This window comes from Octopus bimaculoides, unplaced genomic scaffold, assembly GCF_046866305.1.
Source record: "Octopus bimaculoides isolate indiv1 unplaced genomic scaffold, ASM4686630v1 contig36, whole genome shotgun sequence".
Lineage (NCBI taxonomy): Eukaryota > Metazoa > Mollusca > Cephalopoda > Octopoda > Octopodidae > Octopus > Octopus bimaculoides.
The window spans coordinates 110,659-128,158 of NW_028315286.1; the positions used below are offsets into that span (position 1 = coordinate 110,659).

General features: G+C 40.5%; 1 long non-coding RNA gene across 1 annotated transcript in view; it reads right to left on the reverse strand.

Moving 5' to 3' along the window:
- Window positions 1-11,408: 11,408 nt before the first annotated feature.
- LOC149130103 (uncharacterized) overlaps window positions 11,409-17,500 on the reverse strand; it is a 10,740-nt gene continuing 4,648 nt past the window's right edge. The window contains exon 2 of the long non-coding RNA XR_016239257.1: window positions 11,409-11,484. This is a non-coding gene — a long non-coding RNA (uncharacterized LOC149130103). The remainder of the gene's footprint in view (window positions 11,485-17,500) is intronic.

Here is a 17,500-nt window from a genome sequence, read left to right on the forward strand (position 1 = left end):
TCCACATAGTCAGCTACACGGATCACAAACTTGTGACGTGTACGCTAGACTTAGATAAGGCACATAGGCAGGGTCCCGGTTACTGGAAACTAAACGCGTCTTTCCCGTCGAGACAGGTTTTCAGAGACCGGATTAGCACGTTAGTAAAGAGGGCTTTGACGGGAGCCATCGTCAACAACAAATGGTGGTTTGCCCTCAAGAGAGCAGTAAGGGCGGAAGCAATAAGGTATAGCAGGGCACTAGCTGTAGAGAGGAACAGAGTAGAGGGGTAGCTAGTGATAAAGTTAGAAGAGGCATTGCGAAGTGGCATCGCATCCGACGTTTTAGCGGCGAGGTTGGCCCTCGACCAACACTTCAATGCTAAACACGAAGGGTGTGCTGTCAGGGCAAGGATGCGTGCTCTGAGGAATGAAGGTGTTGGAGCCGCACGAGAGGCTCGGGTGGCGGAGGCGCAGCGGGGTAACAGAGCCACCATTCGGTCTCTGGTAGACGAACAGGGGCGCGAATTGCTCGAGCCCAGCAAGATGTGCGAGGTGTTTAAGCGGCATTTTGCCCGACTGTTCGGGAGGAGTGGCGAGCGAGAAGGCAGGGTGGACTTTAGTGCCTACCTGCATAGCTTGCCACGACTCTCGGCAAGAGAGGCGGAGTGCTGTGAAGGGGTCATCACGGTGGAGGAGGTGAGGGACGCGATGGCGGGTTGCTCGACGGACAAATCTCCGGGTTTGGATGGTCTGCCCTACGAGCTTTACAACTGTATGCCAGACTTGTTTGGAGACGTCCTGGCGGCCGTGTACTGCAACTGGCAACAGAACGGGAGCATTCCCGGTTTTGTGAGTCGAGGAGCGGTAACGCTGCTGAAGAAAGATCCAAACAAGGGGGACGCCATAGATAACTTTAGGCCCATCACTCTGCTCAATGCAGACTTGAGAATTTTGGCCAAGGTGTTAGCCAAGCGGTTGGCGCTTGCCATCGAGAAACTGGTCGGCACGGAGCAGACGTGCGCCGTGCCGGGCCGGAGCATCCATGACAACCTCCATCTGATGCGCTACATCATAGCGAGGGTAGTTAAGGAACCTGGCATGGGTGGGGCCCTGATCAATTTGGATCAATCCAAAGCTTTCGATAGGGTAGACCATCGATACTTGGAGGCCGTCCTCGAAGCGGCCGGCTTCGGTCCCGTTTTCCGCGGCTGGATGGCTGCCTTGTACACAGGCATCCGTTCGGTTGTTCGCGTCAATGGACGTCTATCGGGATCCTTCGACATTGCACGTTCGGTTCGTCAGGGATGCCCCCTGTCGACGCTCCTGTACGTATTGACTCTCGAGCCACTACTGCGGAAGCTGGCGACGCTGAGGGGCATCCCACGAGAACTGGGGTGTGGGACGAGCATGTCGGCATACGCGGACGACGTCACCGTCATAGCGTCTAGCCACGAGCACATCGAGCTTGTCGGCGAGACGCTGAAAGACTACGAAGCGGTGACGGGAGCGAAAATCAACCGGGATAAGTCGGTGGGTTTGCTGCTCGGCACCTGGAGAAGCAAGCCCATACCGTCCGGCAGCGCCTCAGTAGTGGGACGCTGGACGGACGGTCCGGTCAAGTTGCTCGGAGTCTGGTTCGGTCCGGACCTGCAAACGGAGAAGAACTGGGACGAGATAACGAGTAGGGTGGCCACTCTCTGCCGGCAATGGTCCGAGAGGAAGCTGTCCCTAAAAGGTCGGGTGGAGGTGGCGAACGCGTACATCGCGTCCGTCATCGAATACCGCCTAACCGTCGTGCCTTGTCCCGATCACGCCATCACCGAAATGGAGCGCATCCTCTTCCGCTTTTTGTGGAAAGGAAGCGTTGCGATGGTGAGGCGATCCGTTTGTTGCCAACACCCGCTGAAAGGAGGGCTGGGCATGCCGTGGTTGATGATGCGCAGACATGCGCTGAGACTGCGACATCTCCGGCTCTACGTAGACGACGGTGAGCAGGTGTGGTCGCCGTTTGTGCGACGCGCTTTCCCGTAGCTCGTCTCCATGACCGAGCTGCAGTCGTGGATCAAAAAGAGGCCGAGGAATGGCGAATGGCACCGTGAGTGTCGCGTTGCTCTGCAACAACTTTGCCGTCCCGGGTCGACCTTGAGCGGCTGCATCACAACGAAGTCATTCTATAGGGGATTAGTGGAGGGCAGGTACGACGACGATCTCGGGGCGAACCTGGGCGTCGACGAGGAATACCTGACCCGCCTGTTCAGGACGACTTTCGGGCCGGGACCTATGGACAACTTCCAGAGATCCCTGGCCTGGCAGTGCTACCGAGAAGCGCTACCCGTTCGGGATAAGCTCTATAGACACGGCTCGCGAAATGCGGGGCCGACCTGCCCGAGATGCGGTCAGAGCGACGAAACCGTTCTGCACGCACTCGTGCAGTGTCCAACCATTTCGGAGCTGTGGGCTTATGTCGAACGACTGCTGTCACGTGTGGGACGAGTCGGTTTATCAACCGAGTCTATCGTCAATATCGTCACGCCTCCTTCCTTTAAACGGGAAGGAAGAGCTGTATTTATCGTGCTTGTGGCTATGGCCAAAGAATGCATCTGGTGGACGCGTCTGAAAGGATTAGAGACAAACACTTTCCTCTCTGGTCAATCTCTCATCAACTTTTTCAAGTATCACTTGAAAAGGAAAGTGAGAGTAGAGAGGCAAGTGTTGTCTAACAAATGTTTCGAAAAAAGATGGATACATGTAGCAAGAATGGCACGTATAAATGACGAAGCCACCTTGACCATGATTCTATAAAGCGTTTAAAATTTTGGAAACAGAGAGTTACTTACGTTTCTTGCATAAATAAAAGAAATTTTATTTAACAAATTGTGACACTAAGGACCGAGGTTACCGTGGTCTTTTCCGTAGGTTTTTCTTTCCACGGATAACCTCCCCATTTATTGGGAATTTTCTGTATTATTTCGTATTTTTTGTAAATACCCCAAACGTTTTGCGATGTATTTTTTTTCATCGTTGTCCCCACTTTTGTCTTTTTTTCTGCTTTGTTTTCGCCCCCCTCGAAAAGGAAAACTCTACATTTGTATTTTGTCCCTTCTATGTTGAGCCCTGTGTGGCTAATAAAGAAACATATCTATCTATCTATCTATCTATCTATCTATCTATCTATCTATCTATCTAAACACTGCTGTGTTTCTTTCAACTTTTTTCTAAAAGCCTAACGAATTTGACCAGCATGATGTACTGCTGCCGGTTCTCCCTCTCCCCCCCTATTGTATTCTATCTCTCTCTCTCTCTCTCTCTCTCTCTCTCTCTCTCTGAATCACCACTTCTTCCACCATTTCCTCTTCGACTCGCGCGCGAACCCAAACATATAACCAGCTCGCTTTCCAACTCCACCACCATTTCGTATTGGAATCTCTATGCTAATAGAACCCACGACGAAGCTCACCAAGACATGAACAATAGCTAAGTCATTCCTATTTTTCATATATTATCCCTTCTGATGCGCTCCCCATCCACCACCCCACTTCGTTCTATCTAACTATACATTTATGTCTTGAATTCATGATTATTTATGTATTTTTTCTCTATCTCACGCGATCTATCGTCTTCGCATCTACTTGCTGAAGTTTTTGCTCCTTAGCCCAAACCTGACTGAAATTTGTCTCTAACTCCCTTTAACTCTCATTTCTGTTACCGATTTAAACATTTAATCTCACGTTTAAACACTGCTGTGTTTCTTTCAACTTTTTCTAAAAACCTAACGAATTTGACCAGCATGATGTACTGCTGCCGGTTCTCCCTCTCCCTCTCTATTGTATTCTATCTCTCTCTCGAATCACCACTTCTTCCACCATTTCCTCTTCGACTCGCGCGCGAACCCAAACATATAACCAGCTCGCTTTCCAACTCCACCACCGTTTCGTATTGGAATCTCTATGCTACTAGAACCCACGACGAAGCTCCATTAGCCCGCGGTACGCCCCCTCCACCAGTACCGGAAGTCTTTTTAGATCATCTTCCGCGAACACTGCCTGTGACCTTATACCCCCCTCTTATCGACCTTATAGCGCATAAAGATTGGGTAGTATATGAAGGTTGTAGGTATTGTTTTTGTTTATGAACTCTGCCAAATGCAAGCTTTCTTTTCAGGTTCACGACACTGCTTACCCCCATCCCAGGGTCACACGGGCCCACTCCTCTGACACCCACTCCTCTCACACTGTCAGGATTGGCACTCTCAACGTCGGCACGCTGAAAGGTAGGTCTGGTGAGATTGTTGAGATGCTTGAACGGCGACGCGTAGATCTGTGCTGCATCCAAGAAGTAAGATGGAGAGGAGGTTCTGCGAGGTTCCTCACAGGCAAAGAACACAGGTACAAGTTTTTCTGGGCAGGGAACACTGATGGAGTCGGGGGCGTAGGAATACTTCTCGCAGAGAAATGGGTTGATAAGGTAATCGAGGTAGTTAGAGTATGTGACAGAGTACTTAAGATTAGACTAGTGCTTCATCATAGGCTAGCTACTGTCATCTCAGCCTATGCCCCTCAACCGGGGCTCCCGGATGGGCTGAAAGACCAATTCTATGACACCCTCTTGCAAACTACCTCGTCGACAAGAGACAGAGACCTTCTCTTTGTGGCTGGTGACTTCAATGGTCATGTCGGACGTCGTGCTGGAGGCTTCCATGGCATACATGGAGGCTATGGCTTCGGTTCCCGCAACGAGGAGGTAACCAGACTGCTGGAGTTCTGTGATGCACCCGATCTTATGGTTTGCAATACCAACTTCAGGAAACTTGCCTGTCACCTAGTCACCTACCAATCCGGCAGACACTTTAGCCAAATCGACTACATCCTCGCCAGAACTAGAGAAAGAGGGAGGCTTATAAATGCCAAAACCTTCCCTGGCGAAGAATGTACACCCCAACACAGATTAGTAGTTAGCGACTTCGAGATCAAGGCAATATGGGTGCCCAGAAGTAGACTGGCCTGGGGGAGAAGGGTATGGAAACTTAAAGACCCTGCAAATGGACAGAGATTTAGAGACAAGTTACTTGAAGCATTTGACGAAATAGAAGGGGATATAGCACCATACAACGTGGAAGACAATTGGAGATTTCTGCGGAACAACCTGTTGAGAGCCACAGACCAGATCTGTGGCTGGTGTAAAGTCCCCTCTCGACCCAGAGTAACGTGGTGGTGAAACAAGGATGTAGACGGGGCTATTAGACAAAAGAAACAGGCTTGGAAGGACTGGAAGAACGGTGGTAGCAGGGAATTGTACCAATCTGCCAGAAGGGAAGCTAGGCGACAGGTTTATTTAGCCAGAGGGGAAGCAGATAAGAAAAGATTTGCCAATGTTCTGCGCCGTGAGGACCAAAGACTCGAGGTATTTCGTGTTGCAAGACAGTGTAGGAGAGAGAATAGTGATGTTGTAGGAGAGAAATGTGTTCGCATGGATGATGGTACGCTTGCACTAAATGAGGCTGCAAAGAAAGAGGTCTGGAGATGCCACTACGATAGATTGCTTAATAAAGAGAATGAATGGGAGAAAGAGAGCCTGCCGTATGTCGACCCAACAGAGGGACCAGCTATCCGAGTTGACAGTACCAGGGTAGATAAAGCAATTAAGAGTATGAAGACAGAGATGCTCAAAATATCTGGCAGTGTTGGCTACAGCCTAGTCACCCGTATTACGAACCAGGTGATACACGAAGGAGTCATACCCAATGACTGGTGTAGCAGTACCATAGTAAACTGCTACAAAGGTAAAGGTGACGTTTTAGATACTAATAATTACAGAGGCATCAAGCTGTTAGATCAGGTTATGAAAGTTATGGAGAGGGTCATAGCCCAACTAATTAGGGAGCAAATCAATTTAGATGAGATGCAGTTTGGATTCGTGCCAGGTAAAAGCACCACTGATGCCATATTTCTAGTGAGACAGCTGCAGGAGAAATATATAGCCAAGGATAAACCTCTGTACCTGGCCTTCGTTGACATGGAGAAAGCCTTTGACAGGGTCCCCCGATCCCTTATCTGGTGGTCAATGAGGAAACTTGGGATAGAAGAATGGTTAGTGAGAGCTGTGCGAGCCATGTACAGAGATGCTGTCAGTAAGGTGAAGGTTGGAAATGAGTACAGTAATGAATTCCGGGTAGAGGTAGGGGTCCACCAAGGTTCCGTCCTCAGCCCCCTCCTATTTATCATAGTCCTCCAGGCGATCACAGAGGAATTCAAGACAGGTTGCCCCTTTGAGCTCCTCTATGCTGATGACTTTGCACTAATTGCGCAGTCACTATCAGAACTAGAGGAGAAGTTTAAGGTGTGGAAGCAAGGACTAGAATCGAAGGGCCTTAGAGTCAACCTAGCAAAAACCAAAATCCTAATAAGTAGGAAGGTAGATAAAACACAAACCCCTTCAGGTAGATGGCCCTGCTCAGTATGCAGTAAAGGTGTAGGTAGTAACTCTATAAGTTGTACCCGGTGCAGCAATATCAAAGGCAGATTAATTAGAAAGTTAGTTTTTGTATGTGGCAGATGTTCAGGTGCAATAAACACTGTAAACAAACAGGAAACAACTTCTATCTCATTCCAGGGAGAAAAACTAGAGGTAGTCGATAGCTTCCGCTATCTGGGCGACCAAGTTAGTAGTGGGGGTGGGTGCGCTGAAAGTGTAGCTGCTAGAATAAGAATAGCCTGGGCCAAGTTTTGATAGCTCTTACCTCTGCTGGCGACAAAGGGACTCTCACTCAGGGTAAAAGGCAGACTGTATGACGCATGTGTACGAACAGCCATGCTACATGGCAGTGAAACATGGGCTGTAACTGCTGAGGACATGCGTAAGCTCGCAAGGAATGAAGCCAGTATGCTCCGCTGGATGTGTAATGTAAATGTGCATACCCGTCAGAGTGTAAGTATCTTGAGAGAAAAGCTGAACATTAGAAGCATCAGTTGTGGTGTGCAAGAGAGACGATTGCGCTGGTTTGGACATGTGGTGAGAATGAATGAGGATAGCTGCGTGAAAAAGTGCCACTCCCTAACAGTTGAGGGAACCCGTGGAAGAGGTAGGCCCAGGAAGACCTGGGCTGAGGTGGTGAGGCAAGACCTTCGAACATTGGGCCTCACCGAGGCGATGACTACTGACCGAGACCTTTGGAAATGTGCTGTGCGTGAGAAGGCCCGGCAAGCCAAGTGAGATCGTTGCCAGTGCCCCTGGACTGGCTCTTGTGCGGGTGGCACATAAGATGTACCATCCTGAGCGTGACCGTTGCCAGTACCGCCTGACTGGCCTTGTAGGGTTTTCGAGCGAGATCGTTGCCAGTGCCCCTGGACTGGCTCTTGTGCGGGTGGCACATAAAAGACACCATTTCGAGCGTGGCCGTTTTCGTGCGGGTGACACGTAAAAGCACCCACTACACTCTCTTAGTGGTTGGCGTTAGGAAGGGCATTCAGCTGTAGAAACTCTTCCAAATTAGATTGGAGCCTGGTGTAGCCATCCGGTTGCACCAGTCCTCAGTCAAATCGTCCAACCCATGCTAGCATGGAAAGCGGACGTTAAACGATGATGATGATGATGATGATATATATATATAAACATGCATCCATACACACATATATACATATACCTGAACATATACATTTGTATAGTATATATATGTATATATGCATGTAAACACATTTAAGGTTTAAAATGGCTGTCTACATATGCATAGATGTAATGAACATTAACTGGATTAAGGTATCACCACAAGCGTAGAGTTTGATATTTCTTATTTTCTTATAGACTGAATAAACTTCAAAGTTTATTCAAGTTATATACTCAGTGAGACCTCGAATAAAATTAACAGATATTGTAACTTTAACTATATTATCGAATTTGTGCTAACCTTTAAAGGCAGTAAGGTGTGATCCGAGTTGAATTTGGCTGCTTTTTCTAGCCATTCAGTTGACTGCCGAGAGACTTTTTTCCGAGGAAACGCCTGAACAGAAAATTTGATGTTATTACATGTAGGTGTTCGGATATTCGCTGGAGTTGTTTATTTGTAAGAAAATACTATTTGTAAATACTATTCTGTACATTCTATCAAAATCAATTTATAAGAGAATCCAAATTCCTTTCCTAATAATTATATATTCCCTTCATAAAAGTTCATTAGATAAAGTAATAATCTAACTAACCTGATTCTAAAAATATCAGATTTATTTGTCTCTGGAAGGCATTTTTGGCCATTTTGCGATTCCGTTACTAATTTATTGACTGCCATCTTGATATTCTATTATTAATTTATTGAATTATAATTATGGTCAGGTGAACAAAATAAACGACTGATATTGTCAAGCTCCTTTTATGAAAATAAGTTGTGAATCTCAAGTTTCCCCAAAATAGAAAAGCAAATGAAGAATGCGGGAGAGTAAAAATAAGTAAAGCAATACAGCATACATTGTTTACTGTATAAATTTGACAACAAACCATTCACTGGTAATATCGTATCCAATCACCACTGCTGCATTTAAATCTCAATAACTACAATAACCAAGAATTATTCATTGTAAATAAGTTACTTCAAACAGGTATAGATTGATCGCTAGCCACTAAACCTTTTTTTATTTCCTCTCTCTGCTTATTTCTGTGTCTCTTTCTGTCGAAGAGCGTAGGCTCGAAACGTAAAAGACTTTCTCACCTTCCCAAGCGTTAAACTAATACATCTGTTTGTTGTTTATACACCCATCTTTGTCTTTTGTTTTGCTTTTTTGTAAATTCCAACTATAGATTACCACTGTGACACAATGGGACACTGTAAAATTTACTATGAAGAGGTTAACAAGGAGAAATGTATAAGGGGGGGGGGTTAATAAACAACATATGGCTTTATCAAAGGAGAAAGCACAGCATTTATGAAAATTTTATCTGGTGCCTGAAAATGGGAGCAGAAAAGGAAATAAAACAGTACAGCTCATGGTTGCTACGGTAAGAAGCAAAACGTTAAAATACTTTGTTAACATCAAACAAAAGACTTGTTCAGAATATTTGCAACTGGTGGTAGTATGAAACCGAGAGTCGATGTGAGGCCTTACTTTATATAAACTTGGCAGGCTCTTATTAAAAACTTTGTACCAAGAAGTGTCAAGGAAATTGAAAGAATATATTTCATTTTAATTCCTTTGTGGTTCCTGTAGTTTATGATCCTAAAATTATTGTAGCTTGTTTAGCTATTTCCTAGATTAATGACCGTAGGCGGCGCAGCATTAGTATTTATGAAAAAATGGCTCTGATGATTTTTGTTTGGGACCTCAAATTGCGACGGAGTCGTAGAGGTACTGTTGTAATATATTTCACACCTATATTCTCTAGATGCCATTGCTGTGTGTCGGTAATAGGGTCTTCGCTAATGATTTGCCTGTTATTTTTATTTGTTTATCCTATTTTCTTAATATTATTTGACCGTTTCTAGTTTTTCGCCCTCCTTCAAAAACGGTCTTTGTTACCATTCCAGTTTTCTTTTCTACACAATTCAGTCATAAAGCCTGAACGATTCCTACTAACAGGGTATCATGCAAGCGGATTTGACTAGAAAGCATGTGACTGCAAGGTTAATCATTTAACCACACAACCATATTATAAAAGAAAAAAATATGCCACAATTTATAGGCTCTGGTGTAGCTGTGTGAAAAGAAGCTTCCTTCCCAATCATTCGGTTCTGGATTCAGTTCCACAGCGTTGCACCTTGGGAAAGTGTCTTCTACAATAGCTTCGAGCCGACCAAAACATTTTGAGTGGATTTGGTAGACGGAAACTGAAAGAAGCCCCTCATATATATATATAGATGTGTGAATGAGTGCATGTGTATGTCTAAGTGTGTGCGTGTGTTTGTCTCCCACTTACCCCACCACTTGTCAACCAGTGCTGATGTGTTTACAACCCCGTAAGTTAGCGGTTCGGTAAAAGAGACCAATAGAATAAGTACCAGGTTTTAAAGAAAAATAGGCATTGTGGTCGATAAACTCGACTAAAAATTCTTCAAGACGGTGCCCCAGCATGGCCGCAGTCTAATTACTGAAACAAGTAAAAGATAAGAAAATATTTATTTCCTACTTTACACACAGTGATTTTAATTAAGAAAGATTAATTTTGACGCAAAACTGCCGATGAAAATTCGCTGAAAGGACGACCTACTTCTAGATTACATCAAAAACAAAATTTATAGTTAAAAAGCAAAGACTGACCAGGTTACTCTCTTGAAGAGTAATTATTTGCGAATTGTAATTGAGAATATCATCAATTCTGTATTATCAATGCTATGAACTCTATATTGATATAAATGCTTTATTGTTAATATAATGAATGCATAGATCATTAAAAGAATTAAGTACAAAAAGATATGCAGTGAGAAAAAAAAATGTTAGTAAATAACTAATAATATTTTCCTTTTGCTGGCAAGAAGACTCGTATTCTGATCTTATCAGCAAATATACCCGCAACTCTACTTGACGGAGTAGTGATGAAAGGAACACTATGTAAATATACAAGATTGAACATTTGTTGGTATAGGAAAATAGTATTGTTTATAAAATATATATATACATAAATACAAATTTTAAAAGCACAATGTATTTGTAAAACAAACTAATGTAGCAAAGTTTATTTACTTAAGGTTGTAGAAGTAGGACACCGCTTTGGGAAGAAATTACTGAAACATTCAAGGACAATATTTTACGGTAAATGTTTAGTCAATTAAATTAAGTCTATTTCTTGACTGGAAACATTGTTCGTGAAATTTAAACTTAAAACATAATGACTAAAAAATTTTTTATTTACCAATCCTGACAAATTATTCCAACAATCATTATAAATAGTAATAATTTTTGCAACATAGCTGGGGAGTTGTAAAGTTTATTAAATTGATTCCAGTGCTTGGCTGGTTCTTATTTCATCGACGCAAAACGGATGAAAGAAAGATAAAATTGACATTAGTGAAATTGAGTGTTAGAACGTAAAGAAACATGGTTAAACATCGCAAAGCATTTTTTTCCTGCTTTTATACCAATTCTGCCAATATACTGCCGTCTATTTTTGCTTGTAGTAAATGCAGAATCTAATTAAAGACTGTTCCAGCAACGAAACATAAGCTTATTTAACACAAGAGACAACATTTAAGTGTGTGTGTGTGTGTGTGTGTGTGTGTGTGTGTGTGTGTGTGTGTGTGTGTGTGTGTACAAACCAATACTTATTATTTACATAAACCAAAACACATTTTTTTAATATAATTCAATTAAAACGTCCATGCAATATTTATTTTCTTACGACCTTCAAAACATTTTACCAACACATAAAGTAATGGAGCAGACAAATCGTCTTTCCATACAAATCTTTCGTAGTCAAAACTCTTCATTTTTATATACATATGTATTTTCGTTTTTCTTTTTTTTCTTTTTTTATTCAGTTCCGAAAAGAATTGTTTTCATTGTGAAAGACCCAGACAAGCTCAATGCTAGATAAATAAATAAACAAATAAACAAACAAATAAATGAATATAATTTACTTTCTTTGAGAGTGGAATCAATTCACATATATCATGGCAATATTGCATGTAAACCCCTGCTGATAAAAGGCAAAATCTTTTACCGCTAAAATTTCCCTCTATTGATAATCTAGTTGCCTGTATTTCAAACTGTTTCGGTCTCAGAGCAGATTCAATATACAGAGAGAGCAATAATAAAACTTCAATATCTTACCTTATGCAGGCATTACATACATACGTACGTACGTACATAATACATACATACATACATACATACATATATACACACATACATACATACATACATACATACATATATACACACATGTATACATACAATTTTACATACACACAAATATATATGTACATACGAATATACATGCATACGTGCTCACAAAACATATATACATATACATACATATATATAAACACACACACACGTATATATATGCGTATGCATGCGTGTGTTATGTGCGTATATGTACGTATTTTAAACTTATACATATACAAAAGCACATATATACATGTGTATTGTGCGTGTATATATATATATATATATATATATATATATATATATATGTATGTATGTTGTTTTAGACTAGGTACTTTTCAATAAATTCCATATTTATCTCTTTCTACAAGGAAAAGTATTGACAGTGATTTCGAAGTCTCAGCTTACCTTAATCAAACAATATATTTGTGTATAAGCATAGTATATGCATGCAAACCTAACACACACACACACACACACACACACACACACACACACACACACACAGAGGCATATATGTGTGTGTGTATTAATATGCCACTCATACACATTTTCAAGCTTGTATGTTTGTCTTTGATTATCTTTTATGTGTATGTATTCGTTATTATCTGTATGTGTGCATGGATGAGTCCTTGTCTGTATTTCTTACTGCATATTTTCAATAATAGAGAATCTTTTATTTCTACAAAGCCAGCTCAGTTACGTATTAATATAAGTCATATTTTCCTACCAGAATTAATCATTTTATATTTTTATTCATTGATATATGATCTTTCAACACAGGTTCTTATTGAGATAGATAGACATACAATAATGAATACATTCACTGTCAGGAATACCAAATTATTTACACTTGGAGGTATATGTTGAATCTGAGATGATCTTTTGCAGTAATCCCACATACATGACATAGTTAAAGCAAAATGCGCCACAAAGACTAGCATTTGTATGCAGAACCAGCAAATTCTTCATCCCTAATCACTTGGCGACTATTTAAAAAATCAAAATAGTTCTTACCTTAGAGTACTCTTTCCTTATCTTGAATTTTATGCTACTATCTACAGGGGGCAATTATGTAGAGGCCCTCTCGTTAACTTGAAAAGGTCCTTAGGAGCAGTATTCTTGTTGCTTTGGAGTGGAGGGGTGATAATTTTTCACTTAGCAAGTATGTATATATATATACATGGTAAGACAGATAAAATGGTAAAGGAAAACTTTAATGCAGTTTTGCTGAATATGTATAAAGTGGTGTAACTTATAACATGGGAACTGGATGTAAGTTGGCCAGCAATCATGAAAGATTTCTCTACGAGAATACCACTGACGGAGCCATAATGGTTGAAAAGACATGGGTAGGAAAACTTACCCGCGCAGATAAAGGTTGATGGAGGTTTCATGGAAAAAGATTAAGGGTACAGGAGCAGGTGATCCCGTAATTTGAGGATCCATACGCAGGCAGCCAAGCAAGAATGACTTCGTGTGTCGCAGATGTCCAGAAGTAGTGAGCCGACAAAGCAAATGTAAAATATATCATTTCAAATGATCGAAAGGCTCCCCTGAAGTATTTTACAGGTACTTTGACTGTTACTTGAGTGATTTAATTATCAGAGGAAGAAGGTGTTACAAAAGTATAGTTGCAAAAGTATAAAAGGGTAGGAAAAATGTTGAAGGAGTTATTACCTCTCCCAATGAAATGTAGATTATATGAAGTGCAACGTCGTATAGTTCTGAAATAAAGCATTAAAATAAGAAGATATGCACAGACTTCAAAATAATGAAGGGAATATATTCTACAAGATTTGTAATGTTTGTACTGATGTATCAAAACGCTCCTGAACTAGTCATAAAAAAACTTATTTATATAAGTTTTAAACATCATTTCCTTCCAAATAGTCACCTTGCGCAGCAATACACCTGTTCCAGCGTTCTTGATACTTTTGGAATCCGGCCAGAAAACGTTTTCCATAAGCGAGTCGACGACCTTCCACGTTTCACTTTGGATCTCTACAGCGGTGTTAAAATGGCTACCTTTGAGCTGCATTTCCCTTTTGGGGAAGGCCACAGGCACTAAATCTGGCGAATAGAATAGGTATGGTAGCGCTACCATGGTCTTTTTAGCGAGAAATTCACGACTTAGGCAAGCTCGATAACAGAGTACATCGTCGTCGTGAAGAATCCAATTCTTCGCGCCCCGTAGATCCAGTCTCTTTTGCCAAATGCTCTCTTTCAAACGCTTCAAAAACTTCGCAGTATAACTCTCGATTGACGGTCAGTCTCGGGGGGTGGGGTGGAGAATTCTCGATGCACAATATCGCGGATTTTGAAATAGAAATACTATGATAATATACTATGATAATGCTGCGTCTCTGCTGTGCCTTCTTCAGTCATGGAGATGAAGAGATCTTCCATTGTGACGGCTACTGTTTCGTCACAGGATTGTACCGCGGACCTAACTCTCATCACCGGTGATGATCCTTGACATGAAGGATGGGTCATCAGTGGCACACTGACAGAAATCTTGTTCTCTCTGCTCAGTGGTCAGCAGGCGGGGACAGAACTTGGCAGAGACACGCCGCATGTTCAATTTAGATGTTAGGATTACCTCAACGGAGCCATACGACAGACCAATAACATCTGCAATGTCGTTGATTCTCATACACAAGCTGATGACTTTTCTCCACATTTCCGTGGGTGATGCTCGTCGCAGGTCTTCCAGATATTCCATGCTCTTTCAGGGACGTTCTTACACTTTTGAAGCGTCTGTGCCACTCGAAAAATTGCGATAACAAAAACACACATTTCACACCTTGCGAAGTAACACAGTAATGTCACTTGGCACACTGCCTCTTGAGAGTCACTGATAACTGTCACTGCACATGCAACCGTGTGCTACCATCTGTTGGTTCGCTACATAACTAGTCCGGGAACTTTTGATGCCACCGTGTATGCATATGCGACACAGAGCAGATGAACTGAGCGAAAAATAGGATATGAGATAAATACAATGTTGTGTGTAAGAGTGGAGACTGAATTAGTACGGACATGTGAGGTAATGAAGTGACAAAGAATACAAATGAAAAGAAAACTTATGAAGATATTGGAAAAAGTATTGGATATTGATCACCGAAGGGAAATCCCCAAGAATAAATTACAAATAACAAAAAAGATATAAATACGCTATGCTGGTGAAGATCTGTCCAACCCATAAAAACATGATGAAAACTCAAAATAAAAAATAGCTTTTTTATTAATTTTTTTTTACAAATAATAATATCCATCTCGACTTATGTAGGCAGTATGAAGAGTTTCATGTGTAAAATTATATAAGATGAACGGAGATAAAATGTTTCCGAACCACGACTTTTGTTCGGCAGACCGTACACAAAGTGAGTTGCCAAGAAACTAACCTAAGAAACTATTCATAACCTGTTGGTGTTATTGCATCATAACTGCCAATTTCATATAAATGTACTTCAAAGCAATCACTAGATGGTAAACTGGACCTGAAATATTTACAAGATATATGTCCGCGGAAAGATAGAGTAGAATATTTTGAAAAATATATAGTGAGATCAGGAAAATCTGCTAATAAGAAGCAATCAATGAAGTGGAAACATGATCTTCTAGTGTTTTAGGAAGCACTTGCCAAAGTGGCAGCATTTAGTAAATATCTCTGATCTAATATTTATATTAGATATGGTTTAGAGAATAAGCTTTTTCCAGTTTTACCTAATCATCAACCATCTGTATTATTTTACTTATATTTCTGAGGAACTTCTACTTGATAATGTAGACTCGAAGAAAATCTGATAATGTATATGGGATTTTCTTTGATTTCTATGACAAAAGCTTCACAATTAGCTGAGCATTCTAATATTCAATTCAAATTTACGAGCAACAATTTCTGCGTCTTGTATTTTTGTATTTTGGAGTAATTTTGTTTCCTATTTTCCCTCCAAAGAAAACTAGGTTTAATGGAAAACAGCCACTAAGATAGCATCAGTTTGAAGATAAATTGATAATTTATTGTTGACTATGTTAATTAAAGGAACAAAAACTGCTAATAACTAATTTAAGATTCTTAAATGTTATCTTATTTCTATTTAAGAAGGAATTGTTTTTTATTTATATTTTGTCCTGGTCAACATTTTGGTGATTGTGAGCGTGGAAACTTTCTTGGCATATTGTGTTTCTCAGCAAATACAACCCACTTTCAGTAGAGCATGAAACTAATCAAATGAAAGTCACCAAGCAGTTCGAGTCCATTATTTCTATAAGTATAACTAGTAGAATCGTTAACACGCCAGGAAAAATGCATTGCTGCATATTGGCTGTCTTTACAATCTAATTTCAAATTCTGCCGGTGGTCGACTTTGCCTTTCTCCCTTTCGGAGTCGATAAAATAAGAACCAGTTGTGTACTGGTGCCGATGTAATCGACTTGCACCCTCCCCAAAGTTATTGGCCTTGCGCCAAAATCTGATATCATTATTTTTATATGCATACCAAACTAATTCATTGAGCTCTGTAGAGAATTTTTGCAAATAAAAATCCTTGACGCGATTCAAAATGCTAAAGGAACAAAATATTATTCGATATATAAAAACTATGGTTAGTTCAATATTTCTAATTTCAAAATATGGTTAGTTTATTTAAGTTTGCAAGACTTCAACAAATGTAAAAAAAAATGTCTACAGTGGTCTATAAAGTATGAAAATATTGGAACAAAAACTTCAGATTTCTTTGCATGGAATGTCCATTTTAAGTACATATTTATAGCTTAATGCACTTAGTTATATTTACAGTTAAATGTGCTGACAATTATCCATAAATAAATCAGTTAATTAATGCATGCGATTGTAAATTTCATATTAACATGAATAGCATTAAAAGCCGGAAATGATATTTGACAAACTCGAGATCAAGCTTGACTAATTTTAAACTCATAGCAGAAAACATTGGAATTTCATCAAAATTTTCTGTCAGTTGTACATTACCAATTTTGCAAGATACCAATCGCCAACACAGAGTTTTGTCTTGTTTGCTATCATAAAACTTTTTATTGTGGTCTCGAATAAAGATCTGAGTGGCTGAATTTGATTTGTGCACGAAAGTTTCATTATCAGAGGGATAATGTCTGCTTTCAGCATTTGAACTAATCCAGCAACAGAATCACAAATGAACTTCGTTCTTAAATAAATGTAATTAATAAACTTAAATTGAATTGCAAGCAAAATTAATGCAGAATTATTGTAGGAGATTCTAACTTGGCGATTATCTGACTAAACTGCAAATTTTTATGTGTTTATTAGCTCTGTTGAATCTCAGGAAAGGAGTTTCAACGTGTTGAAACTGCATAGTCTTGTTAAGCATTCAGCAATAACGCTGGATTGGACATGTTACATGCGAACTAGATTTTACGTTCACTCAATAATTTTGCATCGTGAAAAGCTCGCAAGATATTTGTAAAATAAATATTTTCTTCTTTATTTTGAAGAAATAGGGAGAAATTTAGTGCAAAGTGAAATGAGAGAGAAAGAACGTAAACTTGCAATAAGTTACAACCAACATATTTATTCTTCTAGTTATATATCTATTATTCTAGTTATGCAGAAATTGCAAGAATAACAAGTCAGTAATCCAACATTTAAGTAAGAATGTGAAAACATTTTACAGTTCTATATTTAAGAGATGAGCAATTATGTACATTATTTAC